The sequence below is a fragment of the Elaeis guineensis genome, chromosome 14 (genome assembly GCF_000442705.2).
Source record: "Elaeis guineensis isolate ETL-2024a chromosome 14, EG11, whole genome shotgun sequence".
In the NCBI taxonomy this organism is placed as follows: Eukaryota; Viridiplantae; Streptophyta; class Magnoliopsida; order Arecales; family Arecaceae; genus Elaeis; species Elaeis guineensis.
Genome location: NC_026006.2, coordinates 46,367,279 through 46,379,620, shown reverse-complemented (window position 1 = coordinate 46,379,620; position 12,342 = coordinate 46,367,279). Strand labels below are relative to the sequence as shown.

At 39.1% G+C, this 12,342-nt stretch overlaps 1 pseudogene; it reads right to left on the bottom strand.

Moving 5' to 3' along the window:
• Positions 1 to 5,612: 5,612 nt before the first annotated feature.
• On the bottom strand, positions 5,613 to 9,438 carry LOC105057891 (probable serine/threonine-protein kinase WNK11; annotated as a pseudogene).
• Positions 9,439 to 12,342: the final 2,904 nt, after the last annotated feature.

Here is a 12,342-nt window from a genome sequence, read left to right as displayed (position 1 = left end):
ACACATGCTATGATGTATCTTTTATTTTATAAGAGCATATGTCAATTTTTTTTACTTTATACTGTAAGATCTTAGTCCAACCACCTCCGGCATTTGACCTAAGTTCTACCACTCTGCTTGCCCTTATAGCACCTGGAGTAGATCTTGCATCAGGCTATAGGTATTATGGATGGTGGTAATCCATAATTCGATCCATATATTATGTTTCTCTTGGATCTCATCATGGTCTCTTACCAGGGCAATATTATAAACTACATTGTGTTCTTGCATACCACATAGTGCCCTTTGGCTGCCATTCTCAATGCTAACTCCAAGAATAAATTCTGTCTCACCCATGTCCTTCATCTCAAAATTCAAGAAAAATCAACTCTTAATGACATTCATGAAAGATAGACTACTTCTGGCTAATAGTATATCATCCACGTAAAGAGATAATATGATAAAATATGTCTCAGACCGCTTCATATATACACAGTTGTTCTCATCGATCATCCGAAAGTCATAAGACGAAATAGCTCGATGAAACCTCAAATACCACTGTCTAGATGCTTGCTTAAGTCTGTAAATGGACCTCCAGAGTCTGCAAACTTTGCGCTCCTGATCGTTCTCAATGAAACCTAATGACTGTTCAATATAAATTTTTCATCTAGTTTTTCATTGAGAAATGCAATCTTTATATTTATCTGATATAATTCCATGTCCAACTTGACAACTATAGTCAAAATAAGTCTAATGAAAGTGAATATCACAATAGACGAGAAGGTATCCTCGTAATCAATACCTTTTTATTGTGTGTACCCCTTAGTTATTAAACGAGCCTTGTATCTCCTAACAGAACCATCCATCTTTCTCTTAATTTTGAGAACCCACTTGTTCCCAATTGCCTTTCGACCTGATAGAAAGTCAACCAAGTCCCAGACATGATTAGTCCTCATACACTCCATCTCCTCTTCCATTACCTTCAACCATTTATCCTTAGTAGAGCATGAGAGAGCCTCTTGAACTAAACTCGATTCCGTATCATCTCTTGGTGTAACTATTAATGCTTCCCCTTCGATCTTGAAATGATGTCGGGGAACATTTCCTCGGCTACTCCTACACATCTGTGTCTCTTGAGGACTCTCAAATATCCTTCCACTTGGATTAGCAGGTGGAGGTACAGCTATTTGTTCCTCACTTCTTTGATTCTCATCATTTATCTACTGATCCACAATCTCATAAAATAATACAGCTTTGTCAACATCACCCCTACTAGGAAATTTATTCTCTAAAAATATGGCATCTTACGACTCAAGCTCTGTTATGCTTCCATTTTTATTCTCACCAATGAAGACATAGCCCTTTGAGTATTCAGAATATCTGATAAATATGTACTTCTTGCCCCTAGAGCCCAACTTTCCATACCTATGAGAAGGATCATGCATATAAGCTATCGACCCCCAGGGCCGCAGTACAATCTGGCTTTCTATCCGTCTACAATTCATAAGGTGTGGAAGCAACAGATTTAGAGAGCACTCAGTTAAGTACATAAGTTGCAGTCATCAAAGCATCTTCCCAATAAAAAATGGACAAGTTAGCCTGCGCCATCATCAACCTAACCATCTCGAGCAAAGTCCTATTCCTTCGCTCTGCAACTCCATTCTATTGTGGAGTGCCAAGAATTGTCAACTGTCTTACGATTCCCTTTTAATCACATAGATCCTTGAATTGATCTGATAAATACTCACATCCACGGTCAGATATCAAAGCCTTAATCCTTTGATCCAATTGATTCTCAACCAAACTCATGAATTGTTTGAAGTACTCTAAAGCTTTTGACTTATGGGAGATTAAGTAAACATAACCATAACGAGTATAATCATCAATAAAATTGATGAAATATAAGGCTCCATGCCTTGTCCTCACACTCATTGGACCACATATGTCAGAATGAATCAATTACAATAAAAAGTCAGCTCTAGTTCCTTTCCAAATAGTTTCCTAGTTGCTTTACTTGCTAGACAATGTTGGCAAATAGACATCTCTATTTTTGTCAAAGATCCTAATAGTCCTGCTTTTGCCAACCTATTCATTCTCTCTAGATCCACACGTCCAAGCCTAGCATGCCAAACATTCACATCGAAAATATTATTCGGGACAAAAGATAAAGCAAAACAATGATTGTCTAAAATATAACCATTATTAGAAATTGTATCCAATACAATGAAACCATCCAAAAGAAAATCAGAACCAAAAAGTCTAGTCCCAAAAATAATATCAATTAAATTATTGTGGAAATTCACACTGAAACCTAATCTAAGAAGAAAGACAACTGAAACTAAGTTCCATCGGACTTCTGGAACGTATAAAATGTCATGTAGGAGTAGACTTCATCCACCATGCAACTTTAGCTTGCATGTTCCGATCTCTTTCACTTCAACACTTACATTATTTCCTATATAAAGCCATTTGCCCCTGGAAAGTAGCCGGCAGTACTCAACAAATGCTCCTCTATCTCTAGCTATGTGGTCTGTTACACCTGAATTTACAGTCCACAAAGAATTAGCATTAGCTATTAATGCAGTGCTAGCAACATAAAGAAAATGAGGATGCTCATCCATAGTGTTACCTTGTTTTGCTTCGGGCAATCCTGAGCAAAATGATCCATCTTGTGGCAACCGTAACACTCCACTTTGATCATATTTCTCTTTCCACCATGCTCCCCGCTTTTTGAAATCAAGTTTAGCCCTCTCTATAAGCTTTCCAGATCCATTCTTTTGCTAGCTCCTCTTGTTTCAAGGCTTCTTACCCTTGCCCTTCTGCTTGGTATCCGAAGTCCCAGCAGTCTCAGCTATAAAAGCATGATCAGATGTCTTAGCAGCCTCCCGACGCTCATCCTCAAGAATAAGAAGATGCTCTACACCAGCAAAGGTCTTAACAGACTCATTGTGAGTCATATTGACCTTCATATACTCCCGACTGACAGGTAAGAATCTAATAACAGCTTGCACCTACTGTTCGTTTGAGAGGTTGTGACCAACTGACTTCAACTTCCTAATCATGTTTGACATCTTTCTCAAATGCTACCTCATCAGAACATTAGGGCGCAATCAATATGTGTCAAACTTGATGGTCAACCTCCTAAGTTTGGTATCAAAAGTGCTCCCAAACTTATCCTTCAGTATAATCCACATGGCCTGAGCCGTCTTATAAAACTTAAACTCACACATAAGATCATCAGCCATGCTGCTCAGTAATGTAATACGAGCGATGCTATTTTTCTTTTTCCAAGCTAGAAAAGCCTCATGATCTCTCTTGCGCTGTTGCATGTTTCCATACTTTGGCTCAACCATCATATGGTTCAATGTCTCCAAAACATCCTACTCCTTAAGGATGCACTGAACCTTACAATGCCAAATATCATAATTATCACCATCCAACTTATCGCCCTTATTGAGCTCTGCAATGATGTTCTTTGAAGCCATAGTTGCATACATAGAACTAGCACAGATCAATACATACACAATATCATATTTGATGTAGATTGCAATTAGATTAACAATGGTATATAATTAAGTTTATGATCGAAAGTCGACATTTGTCAACTCTCATCACATGAAACTTAACTACACCAGCATCCCTCTAATTCAATCATGCGCACAACATCTATTACACCACAGTTCTTAAATAAGCCTTTCATCTATCAATTTAAGAACTCCCACTCAAACCAAAAAGTCCATATGGTCCTTAAATGAGCCCCTCGTCTACCAGTTTAAGGACTCCGACTAGGACAAACATGCATCATATAAAATATATAACGTACAATATCATATTATCATATCAACACAAAATTAACATACATCATGCATATATCTCATATTAGACTTAGCATGAAAAACATGTCATAATACTTATTCATATTCATGTTTATTCGGATAAAAAATATATATTACACGTAAAAGAAGCATGAAATAAGACAAATGAAATCACAAACAATAAAAGGAAAGTGCCATGCAGATCTATTACCGGCGCTGTGATTCCTAGAATATGATTTTCATTTGTTAACCAAGTCCTATTTACTATCGTCATCTCACTTGATTCGATATTCTTAGGCATACAAAAATTATCAATCATTGCTGGTTGATCGAACTACAATTTTCATGCCCATATAAACAAGCAACCTTGATTTTTTTTTAAAAATTCCAAATAAGCTACGCATCTCATTAAATCATCTATGATATATATATATAATTTTTTCATGGCCTATGATGGCATCTTTAAAAATTCTACCATTAAAGGCCCATAAATTTAGAGAGAGAGAGCTATCTTACCGAAAAACCAAAAAAAAATTTGGCTCTGATACCAATATAAGAAGTCATGCAAAATATTTTACCCAAATACGAACTTGAAGATTGCAGTGGAATCTGACTCTCAAGATTATTCTGGCTCTTGATTGATTAGCTTCTCCTATTTCACCACGAACAAAGTCCAAATGGTATTACACAAGATCACAAGTTGAATTTTGTGTATTTTTTACTCTCAGAAAATAATGAACTTTGTGTTTTTCTCTCTCAAAAAAATTTTTTTTTTTGGAGGGAATAAGAAAAAAAAAATGCTTCAAGATCTCATCTCAGAAGCCTCCTTAAAAATCATATTTTTTTTATGGACACTCTGCAGATAAAACTTTATAAGAAACTGCTCCAAAAGGAGCGCATGACCCTCTAACTCTCTTTCCATCTCAACGTAACAGCCAAGCAGCACCCACAAAATATAGTAACCAATAAATGGCGCAAACCACCAAATGGGCACCCTATCTGGATTTTAAAATTCAAATAATTAAATCAAATATTTAACTTAAGTCGGGTCATAAGGTGGGTCAACCCATCATGGGTGCCTTGTATTCTAACACTTTCCTTTTGCAGTTTTGCCCTCTCTAGATAAGTATTCAGGTGCAGGATTAGTGGATTAATGCAGATAGGATATCAAAGTTACCTTGGCCCCAAGAATGGCCCAGTGAACATTGGCTTGATTTCTTATGGAGCAAAATGATCTGCTGGAATACATTTCCATGACTTGACAGCTAAATTTTAGCTCATAGAATTTTGAATTGAATATTTTGCTCAGAATTTTGAATTGAACATTCCTTTGGGGAAACTTTCCTATGAAAGCTTCAGACTTCGGGAAATCTGGTGAAATGGAAGCTTTCAATGGATAAAATGGTTCTAAAAGAAACAATTGAGGCATCCAGTCATGAGAGAGAACTATGAAATATGTGCTTTGTTCTTACAGTATGACTCTGAGAACTTGTTTGAGAATAACTAGTTTCTATGCTCAGACACTGGACTTTCATTTTGCAATTTCTTTTAAATGCATGCTTATTTCTTTGAAATTTTGCAAAATGAAAAATTATTTAATTGCCTTCTTCTAGATTCCGTCACTACAGGAAAATATGAAATTATTGACGCTATTTCTGGCCTTTACCAGCGTTAAAAACCATTGCTAAATACAACCATAACGCTCCCAAAAATGTTGCGGATGCGTCGTCTATACGACAGTGGAAAAATCTTAAAGCTAACGAAGCTTTTAAGCGTCGCCTAATCCCAAGCGGAGGCCACAATCCAACGACACTTATATGGGTTGTCGGAGGCCAAAAAAATCTAACGACGCTTATAAGCATCATCGGAGGCCAAAAATCTAACGACGCTTATTAGCATCGTCGGAGGCCAAAGCACTAAAAAATAAACCCACCCAAATGGGCACGAAGACCAAATTCATGAAGACTGAAAAACTAAAACCATCCCGAGTTGCGATGTGAGCCACCACCGTCAATCCGGAGGGCGAAGATGTCCGTCGATGGCAAGTTGCGGTGCTCGATGGCGGGCAAGATCGAGGGAGGTGGGTTTTCGTCATCATCCAGGCCACTGAAGAAAGGGAGGGTCGGGCGTGGGGCTTGGCGAGGCAGCACTCGATGAAGGCCCAGACCTCGGGGTCCCGGACTTTGCCCAAGGCCATGAGGCGCACCCCGGCCGTAACCTTGCGGTGGATGCTGTCGCACTCGCTATAGGGATCTCCAGAACACACATTGTCACGCCCTCGATCCGAGATTTGAATCGAGGGTCATGGCAACCGCCGCATACTTATAGAATACTTTTTCCATAAGCATGCAAGGCATCTCATCATGATATCTTTACAAATAGTTAAATAAATTTTTCAATATTTAATAATCAAATCTTAGTTCAATTAACAAATCAAAACTTAATGTTCAAAGGAAATAACTGTTTGACAAAGTCAACACTAAAAAAAAACTAAAAGTTTTGAATCAAATCTGAGAAAATCCTAATTCAATGAGCTAACTTCATCTCTAATCGCTCTCCCAACCGAAATCCCGCATCACGCTAATTTTCTGGATCTGTAAGAAAAATATAAAATTCATCATGAGCTAAATAGCCCAGTAAGTAGTGTATACCTTTAACTGAATAAATCAGACAATTATTTCTATACATATCGATTTACTGATATAACAAAATCAATATGTAATTTCATGAAATCATAATCATACTATCAATCATATATAAAAGTCAATTCATCGTAATCTTCAATTATGCTTTTCATCTTAAATTCATCAATTTCTTAAGTTCTTCTTACCAACCATGACTATGACCACATTATCCCTGTGGCAGGGTCATAATACCGCGTATCTGCTTGCGGTGGGCTGCGAATCATCTAGCAGCCAAGTCCTTTGGAACCGCTGGTCTTGCTGGCGGTTTGTCGCTAGTCTCTCTGGCGACATGTCGCTGGTCTCGCTGGCGACATAAATCATCAGGACAGTCAATTGCCAACGTATATGCCCCCATTGGCGGGGTCCTCAACACAGTCAGGTTGTCAATTTCATATTGTCTTTCCAATTTATATATTATTTTTTAAAAATAATATAAATAAATAATATTCGAGTCAAATCAATCATATCATTCTTTGAGATCATACATCATCATAATAATTGTTCAACAAATAACTTTAATCATAAATAATTTTCTACAATTAACTTTAATCATAAATAATTTCAACAATTATTTCAATAAATAATTTCAATCACAAGCATGCATAAATTTATTTAATTCAGAATTTATAATTTACCAGATAAATTCAATAAAAGTGAACACTACTTACCTCAAAAGAAAATCCAAACTAGAAAATTCTAGGAATCACGAAAATCCTTCTCTGAACCTGATACGTCAAATATCATATTTTTAATCAAAATTTCATCGAATTAAAAATAACTAAAATTGTTAAAATCTAATGTCCCCATAAGGATCAACTTGACGACAGCATCCAGGATTTTTGAACTAATCCATGGATACCCTAATTATATTTATTTATTTTAATTATTTTTTTTTAATTCCATAAATCCTAAAAATCTAAAAGAGAGAGAGAGCAAAGAGAGTTTCTCTCTCCGCCCCTTTTTTTTTTTTTCTTTTCTTTTTCTTTTCTTTTTCTTCTTTTTCTTTTCCTTTTCTTCTTTTTTCTTCTTTTTCTTTTCCTTTTCTTCTTTTTCTTCTTTTTCTTCTTCTTCTTCTCGGCCCTCCCCACGCCGAAACAGGGGACCTGCATGGTCCTTCATTGGCCGGCCGTTCAGGCCGCGGCCGCCGCGGCGGAGACCGACAGTTGAGGGAGGACACTCCTCTATTTTCGGAGGAGCATGGCCGGCGGTCGATTTCAATCGCCGGCGCCGGAAAATCCAAGGAAAAAAGGCCCAAAACAGAGTCTCTTTCCCGACCGAAAATCGGCGACACTCGTCGCCGGCAGCCTCAAGCAAAAGTACGGGAAAAAAGGGAAGGAAGAGAAGAAGGAGAGGGAGACTCACCCCGACCTCCGGTGACCTCACCGGTGAGAAATCACGGTGAGAAACCGAACGGTGTCCGCGGCTCCGATCGAGAAAGACGGAGAGAAAGAGAGAGAGAGGAGGCCGATGGTCGATTCTAAGGAGAGGGGAGATCTTCTTATAGAGGGTCCTAGGACTTCGAGAGGTCCTAGGACTCCCAAATCGCTCGGGTTTCGTCGGAGAAGAAGACTCCCGCTTCTTCCCGATTTTACTCTGTTTTTTTTTTTTTTTTGTTGGACTTGGATCCTGATGTCATGGGCTTGGGCTTGGACTATAACACACATCCTGAATGTGTAGATGTCCACCAGCTCCGCGTATTGCTCCTCGTACAGCTCCGGTGCCATGAACTCCGGCGTCCCCAGTATCAAGTGCGCCGCGTGGCTCTTCCCCACGATCGCCGCCAGCCCCATGTCCCCGATCTTCACCTGCAACCACCCACCCATAAAAAAATTGGTGTCTGAAGGGCGGTTTCTTTCATGATCGTACCTGGCCGACGTTGCCGTTGATGAAGACGTTGCTGTAGTTGAGATCGCGGTGGATCATGCAGGGGTCGTGGTTGTGGAGGTAGTCGAGGCTGATGAGGATCTGGTGGGACCACTTCTTGAGGGCCTTGAGGGAGAAATGGCGGTGGCGCTTTCGGTACTCGCGGAGGTCGTCGGAGGTGCAGACCTCGGTGATGAAGTTGAGGGTGCTCTGCTTGGCGTCCGTCCACACCTGGTACAGAGCGATGATGTTGTCGTGGCGGAGATCACGAAGGAGACGCACCTCTGCGAAGAGCCAGTCCATCATCGGACGGTTCTCGCTGAATCTCTGTAGACTCACCTGGTTCCACGCCACCTCGATCCCCTCTTCTTGGTCGAACGCTCGGGAGACCTTCTTCACCGCGCCGAACCCCAGCAGGTCCCTGTACCGCCCGTACCTCCACGTCGGGTCCACCTCCACAAACGGCTCCACGTCCTTGTCCTTCACCGCCATCGCCGTCGTCGCCGCCGCCGCAACACACGGCATCCCTCCAATGCTTCAGTGATGAAACGAAATCAAATAAGAACCCTGATTTTTCCCAAAAAGAATGTCGGTTAGAAAACCCTCGCTAGGAACACCGATCTTGAGATCAAGAAAGCGAGATCGAGCGAGACATACCTCGAAATCCAGTGGAGATCTCGCAGAAATCCTAGCTCGGTCAAATAAATATGGAAGATGAACAGATCACGAGGGAATACAGAGTTCTCTCTTCTTTCAGGTAATGCATCGTCGGGGCCATTGAAGCTGAAGAAATAGCAAAAGAATTCCGAATAAAAAAACAAGAAATCACCGCCGCCAAGAAGAGAAACTCCATCAGTCATGAACTAAAGATCCGAAGCAACAAATAAACCCTCAAATCTTAACCAAGACATGTAGAGAAAAAAAAGTAGTGAGAAAAAAAAAGAGATCGGATCATGAGATTATCAGAAAAGATTGGATCGAAGAAAGGCTTCAAAGTCCAGAGAACTTGGAAAGCACAAGAGAGACGGAGAGAGGTCGCACAGGGAAAGAGGAAGGGCGGGAGCACATATTTATACAGATCGAAGAAAGGCTTCAAAACCGACAACGCTTATAAGCGTCGTTAGACTTTTGGCCTCCGACGACGTTAGATCTTGTCCTCCGACGACGTTTTGAAGCCAATTAAATCTTCCCCAAATCTCCGGTTTAAGCCTTAAGAGCCACCCATTTTATTTAATCTTCGGAATGGCGGGGAGATTGTTTTACACTTGCCGACGCTTCAAACTAGCGTCGATAAATAAAAGTCACCTATTCCCCTTTTTTCTGTAGGGGTGTGTTTCTTGTAAGCATGAATATATATGGCTTGGTGTAACCCAAAGGATTCTGGCTTGGTGTAACCCAAAGGAGAATCCATCTGTTGGTTCTCTATATTGCAATGCATGAATTTATGGCCTGGCCTTTGGCTTGCAGCTTGGTGTTGGGGCGTGGTGCAGAACAGCCCGTTCCTAAATCTAATTGGGGTAGAGCCCCTGTTCAAGATGCAGACAGGCTCGCATTCTTATCTCCTCAAACTCCAGCTACCTTGCTAGTTGTTTAATCCCCACCCCCTTGTAGGGTATCCCAAGTCTCTCTACCTCTCTCGCTTCTCGGTTTTGTTTTGGAATTTTTGCTGCTGTCCATCATGCCTTGTTCCATGCTCACCATGGCTGCTTATTCCCTTTCCTTGGCGGTTTGTTTCATATATCAAGATATGGCACATCTTTTTCCAAAGGGAAGGTTAAGCAAAATATGCCCAACCAAATGGCAAAATGCTATGGTACTCCGAAGGTCATTTTTGATATTTTTATTTTCAAAAAATTTTGACCATTGGATTAAGAAGCAACGGTCACAGATGGGTTACCCATTGTTTCCCGTAGCCGGTCTCAATGGTGGCTGGTACAGGTAATTTTTTCAACTTTCAGGATCAAATTCGCAGGAAGATGAATGGTTGGGATGATAATTTTTCAGAAAGTACGGGCATTTTGAATCTTGCTTTCTTCATCATTCATATGGGAGGCCTCCTCATTCCCGATCTCCATCTCCTATTGCCGAGAAGCGTTGAAGAAGAGGCTCTGGATCGTGGCAAGCTGACATTGGTGCCCATTGGAGGTCGTAGAGGCGGCAGCCATGAAATGTCCTCTTATCGTTGGTGCTCGTCGGCAGCGTACGGTGGCAGCTATGATGTCGTTGATTCATGGGATCATTTCCGTATTGGTATTCTCTGTCGGAGAATGTCTTTCCTTTCATTTGGATACTATTCTGACGAAATTCTGAGGCACTTTTCGACTAATATTTTCCCGCAGGTCTTTCGTCAAATGGTAGGTGGTCTATTATGAAATTCTTTTAATTCATTTGGTTTAGTAATTTATGGTTTGTGAAATTATTTTGTACAGATCTGTTGTGGTTTTGTTATAGAAGATTGCAGTGGACGCAGTTGTGGTTTTGTTTTAAATAATTGCAGTAGATACAATACATCCTTTCGGAACATCCCAGCACTGATGCTTTAAGATTGTTTAAAGATTATTTTCTCCAATTTTCCTTGTATGGGTAAGGCAAAGGACCCATATTTGGCAAGCTTTTTCTTTCTGTTGAGGAACCCATTACCAATCTGAAAGCAAGCATTGTCTTCATCCCAGCTTTTTTCTTTCTGTTGATGTACCCATTATCAATCTGAAAGCATTGTCTTCATCTGCTGTCTATTTTCTTATCTTCTATTATTTTTACTAATTATTTGGAAAATTGGATGTAATGTTTTGCCTTTCTTTTTCTTTGTCTATATCTCCTCCTCTGTAAATAGTTCTTGATTCATAATAAAAGCCGGGCGGCTGCTTTCTTGGCCTCCCTTGTCATCATCACCAAAAAAAAAAAGTTTTATAGTTCATATGTCAATTGTACTTTCAATCATCATATTAGTTCATATGTCAAATCTGTTTCTCTTTAGATTTGTCCGATAAAAGAATTTGTTCAAGATGCTGGCAGGTAGAATGTAGGAGTATTTTAGCTTCTAATCGGCCAATAATTTTGATGCTTTAGAAATTATTTATTAGAATATCTAATCTCAGTTGCCTTTTAATTCGCTTTGTTTATAGACATGGTCATTAGAGAAGCTAAACAAGAATATGTAGCACGGCCTCATGTTCTTGATAGTATTAGTGCTGGGATAGGACAAAGGAATTCTCTAATTTGTATTTGGTTTCTCAGAAAATTCAAAAAAAATATTATCAAAGTTATCTATTTGATATGCAACTAAAGTGTATTTGTTGAATTCTCTATTTATATTATGTTAGCACTTTAATGACAGCATTCTATGGATTTTGACAATTAAAAAGTTTGTGTCGAAAGTGTACATATGTTTCGAGTACTATCTAAATTGGGTAAAAGTAGAGAGATCACTATAAATTTATTTGATTGTAAAGTTCAGAGATTTGTACGGATAGGAATAAGATAGATAAATTCAAACATGATAAATATTGTTTTTGAAAGTCTACATTTTTTTTTTTTTTAGGTATGTTTTGGCACTGTTCTGCAACACTTTTTATTTTTTTTTTATTTTATATTTTATGATTATTGCTGTTTGTTTTCTCCGGGCTGTATCAGCATTTGCCAACTCTTTCTTTTTTGGAAGATGGATATCCTCAGTTTTCAATCAATCAAATTATAATATATTGTGAGGTGTTGGCTGACATGGGTACTGAGATTTAATGCAGTTGTTTGGCTGTAATTTATATTGTCAGCTGGAAAATTTATTTTAATGGATATGCTATGTAATATCACAAAGCTTTCCTTGTGTTTCTGTTTTTGGCTTAAAAGAAAGTAATGTTATCTATGACGCCAGATCAGTTTGAGTAGTTGTGGGTGAATTTAATTACTAGGACAAGAAATCTGTTTTGTCCACATGAAAAGTTTATGCAGGTTTTGTACTTATTTTTGTTTCTACGGTGTTATATAAGTTTCTGTTTTGTCCG